Source organism: Grammomys surdaster, unplaced genomic scaffold (assembly GCF_004785775.1).
Source record: "Grammomys surdaster isolate TR1022 unplaced genomic scaffold, NIH_TR_1.0 125690, whole genome shotgun sequence".
NCBI classification, from domain to species: Eukaryota; Metazoa; Chordata; class Mammalia; order Rodentia; family Muridae; genus Grammomys; species Grammomys surdaster.
Genome location: NW_021620526.1, coordinates 317,760 through 336,854, shown reverse-complemented (window position 1 = coordinate 336,854; position 19,095 = coordinate 317,760). Strand labels below are relative to the sequence as shown.

Here is a 19,095-nt window from a genome sequence, read left to right as displayed (position 1 = left end):
AATTCTGTAACTAAAAATGCAAACTAAAGTTCACAAGAAAGCAGATTTGAAATGGTAGAAGAAAGGATTAACTAGAATATCAACAATATTATCCAATCTGAAGTAAGAAAGAATATAGGTGTTTAGAGAATAAAAATATGAACATGGGGGAAAGGATGAAGTGTTGATAATACATGAGGCAATAACAAACTAATCACATATATATAATTAAAGTGCCAGAAGAATCACAAGAAATGAAAGTATTTGAAAAACAATATCTAAAACATTTCTAAACATAATGAAAACTCATAAAACTGAATACATTAAATATGTTCGATTATTGTAAATTAATTTCAATTCTAACAAAGTATTCCCCCAAAAGACAAATAATGCAAGCACATATATTTTCAAATTCAGCAGTCTGGATAAACTGTAAACAATATACCCATTTAGATATACAATAGACTTTGGGAAACAAAGACAAAGGGAAAATCTTGAAGCTATCCAACAACAAACAAACAAAAACTATACTTAGGAAGAATAGTAAAGTTAAACAATGATTTCTCATAAGAAAGAAGCATTTTTTATAATGCTTAGGCTAAAAATTTGAGAGCTTAGGTCAATAGTAGAGCATTTATCTCTCATGTGCAAAGCCCTGGATTCACCCAAGAATTCCAAAACTCACCCAATAAAATGATGACATTTAAAATTTGTAATAGAGAATTATGTATCCAACAAAAGAAATGTTCCAGAAGAAAACAAATATTTTTCTGAATGGTTTTGGTAATAATTTGGGAGAGGTCATTAATAATAATTGGTGATAATTTCATAAAAAATAATACCAAAATATAGGCAACAAAAGCAGTAAATATACAGATCAAACTTCATCAAATTCAAAGTTTTCTGCCCAGCAAAACAAATAACTCTGGCCACTTATGTATAACATTATGTCATCTGCAAATAGAGATAATTTGACTTCTTTTCCTATTTGTATACATTTAATTTTCTTCTCTTGCTTTATTGTTCAAGCTATTGCTTCAAGTGCTATATTGAAAATGACTGGAGATAATGAACAGCCCTGTCTCATTCCTGATTTGATTGATTTGAGGCTTTCTCCACTTAGGATGAAGCTGGCTATGGGTTTGTCATACATAGCACTTATTATGTTGAGGTCTGAGAAAAGTAGCAGAGCAAACATTTTATCCAAAAAAAAGACAATGGCAATAAATATATAAAAAATACTCAGCATCAATATTCATCATGGAGGACATAAAAACTAAACTGAAATATCCCATTGTACTAGTTATGAAATCAGGGCCTCTGAAGAGCAGTATGTGCTCTTCTGTCAAGTGAACCATCTCTCCAGCCCTGATACTTCATTTTTATACATTGATCTTTTATGCTATATTACTATACTTACTATGATGTTTGAACATTTATTTCTATTTCTCTATGAATATTGACTGCTATGAATTTAATGTACAATATGCATTATTATGAATCTTACATATGCACTATTTATTTTTATCAACATTTATTTTACCCTAAATAATGTCTTATAAAATTTATTTTACTTATTACATTGTTTCAACTTTTATTAGCAGTCAGCAATGAGATAATGGAGATGTATATAAATTTTAGAAATATTAAATCATGCTAATTATCATGTATGTTATCCCAGCTACATACTTTATAAATTTAGAATATTTATCATCTACTCTTTGAGTAATTTACAAACATATATTATTATTATTATGCTCAACACATTGTATCACATAAATTTCAATAATATATAATATATAAATAAGATCCATAGTAATACCTAATTGTACAGTGAAAAAGGCTCTTGTCATCTTCACAGGCACTTGTATTTGCTAGCTACTTACATTACGCACACACACATACACACACACACAGAGGGGAGGGAGAGAGATAAGAGAATTAAATAAATCATTTCTAAAAAAAATGTATTTCATTCATTAGCAACAAGTGAAAGTGAATTTCCAAAGAACAAGATTAATTTTAAGAGCAAAAAAAGAGTCAATAATTCCAGAATATATTTAACAAAAATCTAACTTTACAGGAAAACTTTCACAGAAAGACAGTTTATAAAATTGAATTCTAAGACTTAGTATTCATAAAATTTTATTTCTCTATCTTTTTGAAAAATATCAAAATTGAGAACAAGGTAACATCTTTAATATGAGACAATGCATATATAAAAACATATTATGAAAATGTTACATCAATCTATTTTTATTGCACTGTTTCTCTCTGATAATAAGAATCTTAGGGACTCAGTAAAGCAACCGACACGTAAACATGAGGAAGTGAGTTCATTTCCTCTGCTCCCATGAAAAAGCTGAGCATAATGAATGAATCTGTAACCCCAGAGGTTAGAAAACAGACACCGGAGGGTCCCTAGAATTCATTGGCCAGTCGCTCTAGCCAAATTAGTAAACCCTATCTCAAAAAAAAAAAAAAAAACCAAGGTAGAAAGTGATGAAGGAAAACACTCAGCATCAATCTCAGAATTCCATATGTAAACCCACCAACATATATATGTCTGCATGCATTCACACACAAACTCCTACACACCACACACACACACACACACACACACACACACACACAATCTGACAGAATCTCTGTGCTCTCGTCACTACTTTTAAGCCGTTAAATGGAGACCTAAGTTTAGGGCATTGTGGTTAGAAAAAATAAATAAATAAAACCCTAAGTAAGAAAAAAAGATATAGAAGGCATTATTCACAGGCTATATTATCAAGAATACAAAGACACTATCCCCCAGCAATGAGCAAAACATCATCTTGCTGTTGATGTTGTTTTTATATCAGTCAGAGGCAGAGTAGATTACAGCTCTTTGTTCATCCTAGCTTGATGCCTGTCTTGGTGACCAAAGCTCTCTTATGCCTAGGACTCATGAAAATGAAAGCAAAGCAAAGCAAATCCAGATAGCAGAGGAGGAACACAGACAGAGACCCAAGGACTGATGTGCCACCCACAGACCTGCCCTGGTCCAGTGCATGGCACAGGTGACCCATAGACACCTGCTTGCCAATGTTCCACTCAGTGTTGTTGGAGAATGTCAACCTGGAGCGTCATGGCCAGCCTACAACTGTATCCACTATAATGTGTGTGTGTGTGTGTGGTAGTCAGATGAGAAAGAGAAATGGAGCACTTTGAGTATTATGAAGAAAGATGGAACTGGAGGGTGGAGAGTAGTAGCCTGTTTGAGTGGCCAGCTCCACCACCTAGGGGCCATGGTGAGGTTCCAGCCCAAGCTGTTACTGTGAGCCATGTCTGAGTCCATGGCTATGCAGTGGCAGGGGTCAGGGTTGATGTCCAGGACTCATATTACCACAAGAGAACATGGGGACGTCCCTGGTCAGAGAAGCTGCCTGAGACCACCTGGGTATTCAGGGACTGTGTTGAACTGGCCCCACCCCTCATTTGGTGCAGAGTTCTGAAGAACTGGCCCCATCTCTCACCACTGACAGCTCTTGGAAGAGTGAGTCTTGCAATGTTGCCAAGCAACACAGTGGAGCTGGCCCTGACAGCAGGGGTGTGGGTGATCCAGTCCCAAGCATATGATTGTGGAAGAGCTGACCTACCACTCATCAGCCATTGGGTACACAGGCAAAGAAGTGATGCCCCCAAGCCCCTCCCCACCTCTGGCAGTTGGGAAAGATGTCCATGGGGTCATGAGTTCAGGAGAGCTATCCCTGCCCCTCATCAGCTTCAGCACTCAAGAAAACAAGCCTGAACCTTGCCTGGACAGCACAGGAGAGCCAACTGGGGAGTGGAGGTGCAGGTGAGCCAGCCCTGAGGGCAAGAGTAGCCCTGCTACTCATCTGCCATGGGTTGGTGTGGTTGTAGGAGGGATGCCTTCCCCCTCACACTCCTCACTGTCCTCACACTGTCCCTGCTTCCTTACCAGCAGCACTCAGGAGAGTGGGCTCTGCACCTCTCCTGGGCAACACACTAGTGCTGGCCTAGGTCAAAGGGGCTTTGGTGAGCTGCCCCCTAAGGGGTATGGGTGAGCCAGCCTTGAGGACAAGAGCAGCATGAGAAAGCCTACCCTGCCTGCCATGAGGTGGAGTGGTTTCAGGGACGATGTCATCCACCTTGCCAGTTGCAATAGTTATATAAACTGGCCCCAAGGGCATGAGTGGTACTGGCCCTGATGGTGAAGGCACAGGTGAGCCAGCCCAGAGGGTATGAGAGTTGGGGAGTTAGTCTAGCCCTTCACAGCTTGCAATTCTTGGGAGAGTGGGCAGTAGAGTAGAGCTGGCTCTGGAGGTGTGGGTACAGATGAGCTGGTCCCAAGGGCATGAGAGCAGGAGAGCTGATCATGTCTCCTGCTGATGGTGGCATTGGGTGCCCTAGCCAGAGCAGTGCTGGAGAGCTTGCCCTAGTGGTGAGAATAAGAGAATGCTGGTGGTTTGACAAGTTCTGCTACAACCCAGGCCCAGATCCAGGCCTCTAAGATGGCCCACCCTAAAATCTATATCATTAGCAAACAACTGGGTCATGTGAAAGGGTCAATCCTACTGTTCCAAAGCTTTAGGATCTCCATGACACAGGGAAAATAATAGGATAACATGAAGGAGTCTAGGTGAGGATCCAACATTGATGCTGTCACAGAAGCCAGAGTTCTTGAACTAGACCAATGACTCATTGCAATGAACTTTTGCAAATGAAGATATGTGTACAGAAGGGTATATTATGGGACATACTGTAATATACTATAGCTTTCATGAGATGTATTCTATGTTTTGTTTTTGTTGTTGTTTTTGTGTGTATGTTTTATTTGTGGGGGGGGTTGCAAGGGCAAAGAACAGAATATGAGGGCATGGGGAGATGAGCAGGGTTGGGATAAGAAACATACAAAGAATAAATTTTAAAAAGCTACTTTATTTTACAACAGTCAGAATGGCTAGGATCATAAAATAAATAAGTACAAAATGCTGGTTGTAGATACAGGGCAAAAAGAACTGGCACACCCACTATAAAATTCTGTGTAGAGGTTCCTCAGAAAACAAGAAATAGAACAAGCATATGAACCAGCTCTACCACTCCTGGGCGTATAGTCTCTGACAGAGAAACTTTCTCATCCATGTTCATTGCTTCTCTATTAACAACAGATAGTGAATGGATATTAAAATTTTCATACATATATAAAATGTGGCATTATTTGGCTGCAAATAAAAACAGAATTACAAAAGGAAGCATTTTAATTGGGCTTATGGTTCCAGAAGGTTAGAGTCCATGATGGTTGAGTTTTTTTTCAATTTGACCCAAAGCTAGACATATTAAGGAAGAAGGAACCTCAGCTGAGAAAATATCTCTATCACATTGTCTCCAAACAAATGTGTAAGACATTTTCTTGTTTAGCAATTGATACAGAGAGGCACATTCCATTATGTTTGGTGCCATCCTTAAGCAGGTGGAGGCAAGCAGAATAAGGCATGGAGAGCAAGCCAATAAACAGCACTGCTCCATGGATTCTGCTTCAGTTCCTAATTCCATGTTCCGGCCTTGATTTCCTATCCTGACATGCCTCAGTGATAGAGTGTGACCTGGGATTTGTAAGATGTAATAAATGCTTTCCTCCTCAAATTGCTTTTGGTCATTTGTTTTAATCATAGCAATAGAAACCCTAAGATAATGCCTTTACCAAACAAGATAGGCTATCAAATAAAAAAGCTTACCTATGGGTTACTCTTTACATGTTGTTGGCCAGTGGGGTTCCAAGCATTCCAGGCTGTTCCATATTGCTCAATATGGTCTCATAGATCATCCCCCAAATTCCAAGCAATTGTCATTGCTCTTAGTTACCATTTAAAATTTAATAGAAAGATCATATTCCTGACAATACCATATATTTGAGTCATAGAACATGAGAAAGCAGGCTGGTACTTAACTGGAAGCTTCACCACGAATGGGTAGCTTTCATATTGCTAGAAGTGTCTATGCATATTGGCAGGGGAAAAAATCACCAACAGTCTCTTACCCAGCTATAATAACAACTGGCCTGGCAAGATATTCCCACTGGATCAAAGGAGGCACAAATGCTGAGGAAATAACCAACCTAACCAATCACTTTTATTGGACTTAAGGCCTGTTCCATAAGACAGAATTTATGCCTGGTACCATTAACTAGGCCAAACACATGTGGTAGCTATGTCATTGGACCAATAAAAAAGCTAAATTCTATTGTTCTGATAAATTTGCATAGTAATAAAATGTTCCCTAAGTTTTATTTTTATACTCAGCTAGTACTGAATCTTTCAACCCTCATAAGAAAATCGTTTTATAGTAGATGGTGATTAATAAAGAGGCCCACAACTAGTTAATGTGCATATATATATATATCCCCACGGGTCTAGGATCTTTGAAGAAGGTGAGGCAGGAAAATTGTAAGATCCAGAGATAAGGAACATCTTTAGCAAAACGGTATTTGCTAGACCTTACGGTGACACTGTATAAATGAACTCACAGTGTGTCTGATTACATATGCAACTCTTGTATAATTTCAAATCAGCCAAAATCTCAAAATGGATGAGGAAAGTTTCACAAAGCCCTAGCTGAGGAGCTATTGGCATTTCATGATTACTGAAAAGGGGAGTGTGAGTTTACTTTATGGCTACCAGTCCTGAGAGGTTACCCATGTCCATATTGATGGTCCTACATCCACACATATAGGTAGCACTAAGTGAAATCAGTGAACTAAAATCTAGAAACAGAACAAACACTCACAAGTAAAACACAAAGCTTTTCATAATGGACTTTTAAAGCCCTAATTATATGCTGTGTTCAAAAGATACATTCTCAATGTTAAGATGTAAAATAGTTTTATATTAAAAGGTTAAACGAAATTCTTTCATATCTTTCTGCTTTTAAATAAACCCAGTGTCTTGAAAAAATCATTCAACAAAAACAGATGATGACTCGGTAAAAATAAATAAATAAATAAATAAATAAATAAATATAAAAAGGCGTCCTTAAAAGATAAAGATTACTTCATAATTATAAAGTGATCAAGCCAACAGGAAGACTTCACAGTCTTGTATGAAGCTTGTGAAGAATCTCTGGACATCTGTAATCTACTTTAAATTCCAATCCAGGTAAGAACAGACATTTTTCTAAAAAAAAAAAAAAAGAAAGAAAAAAGAAGAAGAAGAAAAAAGACAAGCTGATTCTTAAATTCCTATGGAAATGCAAAAGAGCTAATGAAGCCAATGGCAATTTTGAGAAAACAAACACATCTGGAAGACTCTTATGCTAACATGTTAACATATAATTGAAAGAAATCTGTGATAATGAAATAAAATAAACAATTAAGGTATAAACTAGCTCTTGAATTTCTATTCACTTTTAGACACAAATAGTTTTATTGTATATTGGTGCTTTCTAGGAGCTACACACAAAAAAAATACCACTAAAATGAATTTCTTTTCTAAAGTTGGCATTGCAGTGTATGGATGAAAGGTTTTAGAAGGGAAAATAACTTTCACTTGTGTTTAAAAGCCAGGCAGAGGAAATCTATTATCGCAGCATTGGCTAGTCAAGTCTAACATACTTTCACTGGTGGGCATTTCCGAATTCTCAAAGCTTAGGCTCTCCTACTAGCAAATAAGCTAGGCACATTGTCATCCTGAAGAAGGGACAAAGAAAGCCACCAGGAGAGTCATTTGCTCTAAGAGCAATGAACAGAATATCTATATGTGCCAATCTCCTTGAAAAGAGTAGTGTAGGGCCTGACCTCATGTTCTTCAGAGACTCAATGGTCAGGTCTATGGAGAGCACAGTCTTGTCTCAAATTGTGGCAAATGAAGATGGCCTCAAATAGCTAACAGTCTTATCAGGAGGTAAAAATGTGCTCTCCTAAATATAACATAGGGGACCAAGCCAATGCTGTAACAGACAAACATGGACTGAATGCAGTGCACTACTCCAGAGTGCTAGTTAATAATAAGGAAAAGCTCAAAGATGAGTGTAATTTTTCCCCTCTATCAAAAGCAGAGTAATCACAAATCTCGAATAATGTATATTACATTTTATTTTACTTTCAAAGAATTCTTAGGGTGAGACAGCTAAATATTTTTTGCTCACCATTATATTTGAAGCAAGTTAAAATATTTGTCATCTACTTTCTCTTTATATTAAAACATCTTTCAGTATCACTATCCAAAGAATAATGTTGTACCAAAACAACACATTCTAAGATTGCCCATAGCAAAGAATTGAGAGACTAAAATGCATATGCATGTACAATAAATTTACTCAGACACACATAATCTCAGAGCTTTTATAATGTCACAAAGATAGATGATGGTCTTGTACTAGAGTTGGGATACTAAACTTTCGACACAGACTTCTGGGAGAACTTGGCATTCTCTGAATGGATCATCCCTCAAATTGTGCTGATCATGATTGTTGTGACTGTGAGTACACAGACAAAAGTTTACTAGCTAAAAATGAAAGTCAAATTGGTGAAGGCATTCCTTGGTCATGAAGAACAAGTACATACATTCCTGATTCAGCTTTCTTTAGTTCTTTAGCCAATTCAATTTACTCAGAATGTAACATTAACAATTTAGCCCAACAAACCTTTTTACTTTGTTTTACTTCAGCATAATCGATGCAAATGAGAAATGCCTCAACAATATTTTTCTAAGTATTTTTAAATTTTATTTATTTACTCACTTTACATTCTAATATCAGCCCCCCTCTCCTTCCAGTCCCCTTTTCCTAAGTATTAATAGTGTAATAAAAAGAATGAGAAAAAGTAAAGCTAAGGAGACAGTTCTACCCATCATATCTTCTGTCTTTCGCAAAAGTCAGCACCATATCACTGCACCTTGCCTTGGTCCTTATGACCAACTGGTTTATTTTGTTCTCAGTGTTAAGATTTCACACTTCAATATACTACCATTAGGTCTATTCCAAGAACAAGCTGATACCACCAGGATATAAAAGGATGTGTGTGTGTGTGTGTGTGTGTGTGTGTGTGCATGTGTGAGTGAGTGAGAGAATGAGAGAGAGAGAGAGAGAGACAGAGAGACAGAGAGAGAGAGAGAGAGAGAGAGAGAGAGAGAGAGAGAGAGACCCTATTCTTGTGATGTGCAGATATATTACTGCATGAATGTGTCAAATCTACACATAGTTACAGAGAAAAACATACGCAGGTTTAGAGGCAAGGGGCATTTTCAATTTTGAATTAAAATACAGTTACATCATTTTCCCCATCCCTTTCATTCCTCTAACTCACCCCATGTTCTCCCTTACAACCTTGTCAAAGACTTTGTCACTGTATTCACTGGCCTCAAATTTTCTTTACCAAGACCCTAAAGACAAAGAGTCTTCCACATGAAAGACTACTCATCTATTAATCCACAAAACATCTTAGGATCCCTGAAAACTCAAGGCAACAGGTTCTATTCTATATCTTAGAGAAAGCTTTGTCCTCACAGGTATATTGCACTGGCTACAGTATCTACTATTATAATCATTCTACTACATTCACACACTAAAGATTTCAGGCAAACTAAAAGTAACTTGCTAGAGTAGATAGCTAACATCAACCAAATAAGTCCTCAAGAAACAGCCAACTAAAACATAGTTAATGGAAAAGCTCCACAGAAATGACAACCTAAGAATATAGCATAGCAGAGGCTATCAGAACATGACACACTTAAGAAATGCTCTGGCTCTCGTTCTCTCAGAGTGTCAAACCTCCACTTATTTCCTGCAGTCTTCTTCACCACTAAAAGGAGTTTCTTTATTAAAATCAGCAACATATCTTGATGTTCTGACCATCAATGCTTACTATAGTTTTGTTTTCTTTAGATCTTTTAGCCAGGGTCTCCTGTAGCTTAGACAAGCTTCAAACTCATTAATGCAGCCAATGGTGGCCTTGAACCCCTGCCTCCACCTCCCAAATTCTGGAATTATAGACATGTGCCACAATAGTCATCTGCAGTGCAGGTTTTTCTTTCCTTTTTATTTAGCATACAAACTAATGGGTTCCATTTTGGCATTTCTATACATAATTTGTTAAATTGGTTCTGTTTCCTGATCCTCCTGCCTGACTCTTCATTTTTACATTAAAATGTTTATACTAAATTGTTTATACCTTTATGCATATAATTGATTTGCCTGCATGTATATCTGTGCACTATGTGCATGCCTGGTGCCTACAAAGGCCAGAAACAGACACTAGATGCCTCCTGGAACTAGAGTTGCCTTGCTAATGGTTGTGATTTGCCATGTGAGTCATGTGAGTCCTATCCTCCAACTATCCTCTGTATAGTATACCCTCCAGGAAATGGAGAGTCTTATGAGACTGGGAGGCAATCAAAGTTCAGTCTCTCAGAAAGTCCCTCCCCAAGGTTATAGAAGCAGTAAACAGCTGAGGGAAGTTCACTAGCCCATGATAGAAGCTATATGTCTGTATTTCACAATGACTGAGGTTGAGTAGAGAAAGTTGGCCAAAGAACACAATGCCCACTGATGTCTACACAACCTTTATGTAATATCTATTTGCTATCTTTCATGTTCTTAAATCTATGGGGCATAGTGATGAGTTGTCATATATTCAGTATTCAAATAGGGATAGTTGGCATTTTTAAGTCTTACTAGACTTCTGAAATAGTTTAACATATAAGAAGTATACATATTTGTGGGACATAATATGGGATCATAGTATATGTAGTCTATGCATAATGATCTAATCAAAACAATTGAAGTTTTTTAAATCTTCCCTTGTAGTAACTCATAAAATATATAGCATATTGTGAAATATATTTCTCTCCTACTCTTCTGTAGAGCACTAGAACATAACACTAAGACATAACAAAGAGTATCTAGGTATTTGTTACCTAAATTCACATAATTATCTTTGTTTCTACTTTCCCAGACTCTAATAGTCACAACTGCACCTTCTATTTGTTCCTTTTAGCATTCACATGTAAGAAAACAGTCAATATTTGCCTTTCAATATCTCAGTTAGCAATATGAGTTTTAGTTCTATTCCTTTTGTTGCAAATGATAAAATGATAAGATAGTGTTTTTTTTATTTCATTCATTTATTTACTTTTCCAGGAATATATAAATCAGTTTCTTTTACTGGATGATAGTTTATAGTCTATCAGTCCAGAAAGAGCTGAGAAAAGAATTGAAATTCCTTCCTGGGCCTTTGTTTGTGTGTGTGTGTGTGTGTGTGTGTGTGTGTGTGTCCCGCGTATAATCGTCTCTCCAGCAAGAACGTACGCAGACACCAGGATCCTTCTGCAGCAAGCGTTTACTGTGATGAAAGGAGGAAGACCCTGGGCCCCGAAAAGGCACTGCTTATATACCCCTGGAGCAGCGTGTTCATATCTGATTGGCTGCTTGCTCAGGAACGCATATTATGCTCCGGGATGGGCCGTGACTTGGCGCATTTTCGCCACTTGCACATTCGCAGTTCACCTGTAAACTTGGGAGAGCACCGGATGCCAGCGCCATCTTGTAATGGCGAATGCTGTCACCGCTCACCGCAACTCTCTGCATCTCCCCCTTTTTTTTTATTAAGATGGAACTGTCTTTGGCCTATCTAGCGCAGTACCAATCATTACTCAAACTCAAGCCCGATCAAGCAAATTCCATCTTGGGGGAATAAGCGATCAAGGACTGATAGTTTAAGACAGTCTCCCTTACCCTACCAGGTGCAATGGAAACAAGTCCTCTGGGTGCAAGGGCTAGGGGAAACAGAAAGAGATGCAAACACCCGTCCCTGTGCAATGGAGCCATCTCCCAGGGGTGCAAGGGCTGTTTGTCTCAAATTCAGGTACCACAGCTACACAGACAAGGACCAGCCAGGCCAAGACTCCTCACCGACCCAGTGCAATGGGCAAACCCCTTGGGGTGCAACGGCTGAGGAATCTGTCTACTGGCTATTTCTTTAACATGGATAACCAAATTTCAGAAGATGACCCTTGTTCTAGGGCTGTAAGTGCTTGGGTAATAATGACCTTGTCACGTTTTTGTTGAGCTCTGAGTTTGCAGACCAACCATAGCATGAACACTAATCCACAACATAGGGCTGTACCAAACAGGCCTACTCCCACCCACTCTTAAAAGAAAGAGAAAGCTGAAGAGATCCAGGAGGAGAGTCCCTCAGTCAGGGACAAATCCACGCGCGTCAAGTTGATGGCCACCACAGCCGCTCTCAATTTTTTGAGTGTCTCATCGAAGTATTCTGACCAATTTCCTGCAAGATGTTGAGACAATTTCCTGGACAGATTAGCTGCATTATGTCTGACCGGTATGGGTTTTTGAAAGGCAGATAATATGGCCCATCGTTGTTCCCCCGATATACTAGGAATCTGTATCCCTTGGATCAGCACGAGGGCTGTCATCAGAGTTTGGAGGGTCCACCTGGGTGTCATCTTCTAATATCACGAGTCGTCGCATCAGTCGCTCTGGTAGCCAAAATGGGTTGTCTTCTTCCTGCGGAAAAACACAAACTGCTCCCCTGGATCTAATTAAAATAGGATCCAGGCCTTTCCATTGTCCGGTCAAGACATCCTTCCATTTGACCATCTCTTTTGGCCTGTCAGGCTCTAAACAGTGACGGTCAGCTGCCATGTGGCCTTGACTGTCCAGATTTTTAAAATTAAGGGTAAAAAGTGCTATAGAAAAGGTGACTCGTGGCACTGAGGGTAGAGCCTCCTCGACTCCCCCTTTTTGTTTTATTAGATAAGACTTAAGAGTGCGATGAGCCCGTTCTATAATGCCTTGTCCTTGAGGGTTATAAGGGAGACCCGTCAGATGGGTCACCTCCATTTGGCGACAAAATTGTCCAAACTTTTGAGAAGTGTAAGCTGGTCCATTATCAGACTTGAGAATTTTAGGCTTCCCCCAGGCACTCCATGCCTCAAGGCAATGTTGGATAACATGGGCCGCCTTTTCTCCAGCCAATGAAGAAGCAAATATAATTCTGGAACAAGTATCAATGGAAACATGTAAATATTGCAATTTGCCAAAGGATGGGATGTGAGTAACATCCATTTGCCAAATCTGTAGTGGCCGAATTCCTCGTGGACTAATTCCTACATGAGGCACTGGTAAAAATTGACAGCAATTCTGACATTGAGTAACTATATCTCTAGCTTCTTTTCTAGTTATATCAAACTGACGACGTAACGTCTCTGCTGTCACATGAAATTTTTTATGAAAATCTTTGGCCAAATCCAATTTTGAGGATAGGGCAATAGCAACCAACTCGATCCGCTAGGTCATTCCCATGAGACATTGGACCTGGTAGACCTGAGTGAGCCCTAATATGTGTAATAAAAACAGGGAATCTCCTATTAACTAAAGCAAATTGAATCTTTTGAAAAACTTCCACAAGTCTACTAGATGGTCTAATTAGCCCAGCCACTTCTAAGACTTTAACTGTATTTACTACATAAAAGGAATCTGAAACAATATTTAAAGGGCCTGGAAAGGTTTCAAGAACCTCTAATACTACCAAGCATTCCACAACTTGAGGTGAGGTCTCATGGTATTCTTTGGCAGTGACTTTATTATCAACTACATAGGCACCCACACCTGTTTTTGACCCATCTGTGTAAACAACCACTCCATCCAGGAGCGGCTTCTGAGATATGATATGCAGAAATACAATAGCTTGAGTTAAGGCAAACTGTAGAATGGGATGTTTAGGATAGTGATTATCTATTTGACCATTAAAGGAGGTGACCAACACGGCCCAAACATCAGAGGTAGCAGTTAATATTTGAACCTGATATGTAGTATATGGCACTATTAAAACCTTAGGTTCCCTTCCAAAATGGGTAATAGCTGCTTTTAACCCACGAAGGGCAAGCTGAGCGACTGCATCTGAATACTATTCAATAATCTTTGCAGGAGATGCATTAGGATGGATCCATAATAAGGTCCCGTCCTGCCATAACACAGCAGTTGGTAAATGTCTGGTTTTAAAGACACATAAATTAAAAGTTTTAGTCTCATCAATGCGTTTTAGCTGGGCCTCCTGCAAAGCATCCTCTACCATTCACAGGGCACGGCTTGCAGCTGGTGTTAGTGCTCTTGGCGAGGAAATATGAGAGTCTCCTTCCAAAATGTCAAACAAAGGTTTCAATTCAGCAGAGGGAATTTTCAAAAACGGTCTTAACCAATTTATATCACCTAATAACTTTTGAAAGTCATTTAAGGTATGTAAATGATCTCTGCGAATTTCTAATTTTTGAGAAACTATTTTCTCAGGGTAAATAACTGCCCCTAAAAAGGAACCAATTTCTGAAATTTGAACCTTCTCTGTGGCAATATGCAGACCCCGCTGTCCTAATGTAGCAATTAATAAAGGGTACGAGTTCTGCAAAATGGTCAATTCTTTATGGCAGATAAGAATATCATCCATAAAATGAATCAAAAGCAGGGAAGGAAATTGTTTCCTAACGGGTTCAAGGGCCATTTGTACATACAGTTGACACATAGTAGGACTATTGGCCATGCCTTGAGGCAAAACTTTCCAATGATATCTCTTGTCTGGTTCAAGGTGATTAACAGCAGGTAAGGTGAATGCAAATCTTTGCCTATCTTGCGGGTGTAGGGGAATGGAGAAAAAACAATCCTTAATGTCTATAATTATTATCCTCCACTGCTTAAGTAAAGCAGAGAGCAGAGGTAGGCCTCGTTGCACTGAGCCAAACAGCCGCATCTGCACATTAATGGCCCTTAGATCATGGAGAAGTCTCCATTTTCCTGATTTCTTTTTTATAACGAAAATAAGGGTATTCCAAGGAGAAGTAGAAGACTCTAAATGACCAATGTGCTTGTTCCTCAATCAGCCTTGTAGCAGCTTCTAATTTCTCAGAGGATAGGGGCCACTGAGGAACCCACACGGCCTCCTCTGTAAGCCAGGGTATGGGCATAGAGCCCTCAATGGCAACTAGGGAAAATCCAGACCTTGTCTTCCTGTATTACTTTCTTGTGAAATTGGGTTTAACCTTCCTTGTTCTTTTCTGCCAAGGCCTTTTCCTTCCTTATATCCCATCCTTTTCATAATATCAATAGCTTGTTGAGAGTACTCATTAGTTAATTTCAGTCCCAAGTCTTGCAAAATGTCTCTTCCCCAGAGGTTAACAGGGAGAGGAAGCACATAAGGTATAAAGTTTCCTGTCTGACCCTCTGGTGTCTGCCAAGTCAAGGAGCGTGAACTGACTGTAGGGCTGGCCTCATATCCCAACCCTTGTAAGGGGTGGGATGATTGTGTAACAGGCCATGCCTTAGGCCACCAGTTGGAGGAAATAATACTTTTATCAGCTCCTGTGTCTAAAATCCCTGTAAAACTCTTCCCTTCTATTGTTAATTGTAAAGTGGGTCTAGTTTTGAGATCCACTACCAAATGAGCAAAGTCAGTTCCTGAAGAACCAAGCCCGTTGGGGCCTCTAGGCACCCCGGTGGATGGGAAGCAATTATGCAAACTTGGAAGAATAACCAATTGAGCAATCCTATCTCCAGGGGAGATAGAAAATATGCCTTTTGGACAAGAACAGAGAACCTGAAGTCCTCCTGTATAATCTTGGTCTATCACTCCAGGATGAACCACAAGCCCCTTCAAGGTAAGAGAGGAGCAACCTAAAATAAGGCCAACACTTCCCTCAGGCAGAGGACCTTTAAAATCAACTGGGACAGATTGCACGCCCTCATGTGGCATTAGTAAGAATTGGGAGGTGGAACAGAGGTCCAACCCTGTGGAGCCTCTTGTAGCTCTGCAGCTAGAGGTGTCCCCCGGTTGCAGGCTTGTGTCCCATATTTTTTGGGGCCCTGAGACCTGGGGCCCTAATACCCATTTTTTGGAGTGTCTTCATCTCTTCCTGCCGGGGAGGGATCATGCTGAATAATCTTTCCTTGAATGTCCCTAACCGAGCGACATTCTTTGGCCCAATGATAGCCCTTCCTGCATTTAGTGCATAGCCCAGGGGTTCTCCTTTGCATGGGAGTACGACATTCTCGTTTTAAATGACCCGGTTTGCCACAGTTATAGCATACTTTACGGCCGCCAGGACTTGAGCGGTTCTGGCCCTGCAGGATAGCTGCTGCCAGGCCAGCGTTAGTCAGCGGGCCTCCAAGTCCTTGGCAGACCTTTATCCAATCTGTCAGCCCTTTGCTTCTTCTAGGGGTAATAACTGCCTTGCATTCTGGCGAAGCATTTTCATACACCAGTTGTTCTATCAGTGGTTTAACTCGCTCTGGGTCTCCAAAAATTCTGCCTGCTGCTTCTGTCATTCTAGCCACAAAGTCTGAGAATGACTCCTGGGGGGCTTGCAATATTTTCGTTAAATTTCACCCAGCCTCCCCCTTCTTAGATAGGGCTTTCCATGCTTTAATAGCAGCAGCGGAGATCTGGCCGTATGCTCCCCAATCATAGTTTGTCTGGTCGGCAACATACTGTCCTTGCCCTGTTAATAATTCGAAAGTCCACTGTCTCTGGTTGCCTTCCAATTAGCATTGGCCCTTGCCTGTGCTTGAGAAGCATCATGCCATAAAGCTTTCCATTCCATATACTGTCCCATATTAGGGAGGGCAGCTTTTACTGTATTCTGCCAATCACTTGGAGTCATTGCCATAGTGGCAAATCTCTCAAGCTGCATAACTGTAAAATTAGCATCAACTCCATATTTGTTAACCGATTCAGCAAGTTCTTTGATGGGGCATACTCTACAGGTGCGTGGACACGGCCTCCCCCTGCGTCCTCAAATACTGGAAAGGCCTGTAACATCCTTCTTTTGTCTTCCTTTGAAAGGAAGGAGTCTGAGCAGCACTTGTCCACATAAGGCGGAAGTGCGCTGGGAACAATAGGTTGGGAGGGCGCGACAGGCCAAGAGGCCGTGCGGTTTCTATCTCCCGTTTCCCTTTGCTTTCGATTTCACGGTGGCGGCTGCTCATCTGGATGGTATCTTTCCTCCTCATAGCGGGCTGTCTCTTCGTCTAAGTCCTCCCCCTCAGAGGAAGTTAGCTCCTCTGACTCAGAGCCACCAAGCCCCGAGGCCTCCAGCTCCTTTACCAGATAAATAGGTTTCTTTTCCGGGGCCTTTTCTCCTTTTCTACGTCTCTCTCCCAGGGCGTCCTTTCCCTTATCTTTCGCTTCCTCGGACTGTGCGTCCTTGGAAGGGTCTTTTTTCTTAGGCATGCCTTTTTGTTTTTCTTTGTGAGCTCCCAACCGTTTATCCTGCTCCGTTTCTGACATGCTGTCTTGCAACTCCTCTAGCACTCCTTGGCCCGCCGCTACAGTCCAGCGGCATTTCTCATCCTGCAAAACCAGAAGGAAGAGAACGAGCGCCCCTAGCACAATAGCGAGACCTTCTAGAGTTCCTGCCAACTGGGGAGGGAGACGAGATAGATCAAGGCCAAACATGCCTCTCAGAGCTTACCTTTGTCCTGCAGTTCTGAACCCTCTCCGCGAGCGGAGGGTCTCCTCGGCGCCGGCGATGGTGAGTTTCCCGGGTTTCAGCACCAGCTGTGACCCGTGTATAATCGTCTCGCCAGCAAGAATGCATGCGGACACCAGGATCTTTCTGCAGCAAACGTTTATTGTGATGAAAGGAGGAAGACCCTGGGCCCTGAAAAGGCACTGCTTATATACCCCTGGAGTGGCGTGTTCATATCTGATTGGCTTCTTGCTCAGGAACGCATATTACGCCCCAGGATGGGCCGTGACTTGGCACACTTTCGCCACTTGCACATGTGCAGTTCACCTGTAAACTTGGGAGAGCACCGGATGCCAGCGCCATCTTGTAATGGCGAATGCTGTCACCGCTTACCACGGCTCTCTGCATGTGTGTGTGTGCATTTGTGTGTGTGTGAGTCCCTTTAAACTGACATATATTCACTGTAAATATTGCTGGTTTATTAAAGGTATTTTGTCCAGCTATATTATATACTTTCATATTATTCACTCCCCTCATATGTCCACAGTTTTCTCCTTTACTCCTTCCACTAGCTCCCTTCCTTTCTTATGCAATCTCACTTCTACTTTAGGATAGATGGATGGATGGTCAGACAGGCAAACAGACAAACAGACCAACAAAGGCTATATAGGATGAAATTAAAAGAACATAGGGGATTTAACTTGAAAGAGGGGAGGGAAGACAATACTGAAGGAGAGAGAGAGAAAAAGAGAGAGAGGAATAAATAACAGGATATTTGAAAAGGAGCATTAGGAAAGTATTATTTTATATTTACTTAAATATTTTATGTATATATAATATTTAAGTAAATGTAAAATAATATATTAAAATATATTAAATTATATAAATATATATATACACACACACATGCACACACACATACTTACAGTGATAATAGTTACCCCAAAAGCTGTAGGCTGCCTAACCAAAAAAAAAAAATGCTGGGTATAGGACGAGACCCTTTGAGTTCAGGGTAATCAAAAAGACTCCAAAACTAATACAGACTATTGCTCTAGTCCTTTTCTGCTCCCTAGAATCTGAAGAAAAGACCCTATTACTGAATATGTCACACACTTTGGACACAGGATTTAGAGGTATTGAGGTGTAACTAACATGAAAGCCCCCTCCATGAAGACTAGAGATCATAGTATCCAAAAGTGCTATGTAATCTGCCAATGGAGAAAAGTAATCAATAATCCTACTTACCCAGCCCTAAGGCCGATGAACCACAATAATTGCCACTATGAAAAGATGTCATCAATGGTGCAATTGTGGTAGTTAAAAACCATCTAATTGGACTTAGGGTCTACTTAATAAGAAGAAATTCATAACTGGTACTGTAAACCTCTACTCATGGCAGGTGAGTTTATGGACTGTAGAAGAGAACATACTACTGGCACTTTCCAAAACTATATTCTAAATACTTATTGGCCTTATATCCATAGATAAGTGTAGCTCTTACCCCTCATCAAAAAAAGCTTCTATTGGTAACATATGGAAACCATTATAGAAATCCACAACTGGTCAAAATGCAGATTATGATTTTCAATTAACTCAATGCTAATTGAAACATCTACAACATAACCACTATACACAAAGGCACAGGAAATGCCAC

General features: G+C 40.1%; 1 non-coding gene across 1 annotated transcript; it reads left to right on the top strand.

The window, feature by feature from the left end:
* Nucleotides 1–2,780: 2,780 nt before the first annotated feature.
* On the top strand, nt 2,781–2,923 carry LOC114639272. The gene has a single exon (XR_003713984.1). It is a non-coding gene; the product is annotated as a small nucleolar RNA SNORA48 (small nucleolar RNA).
* The last annotated feature ends 16,172 nt before the right edge of the window (nt 2,924–19,095 follow it).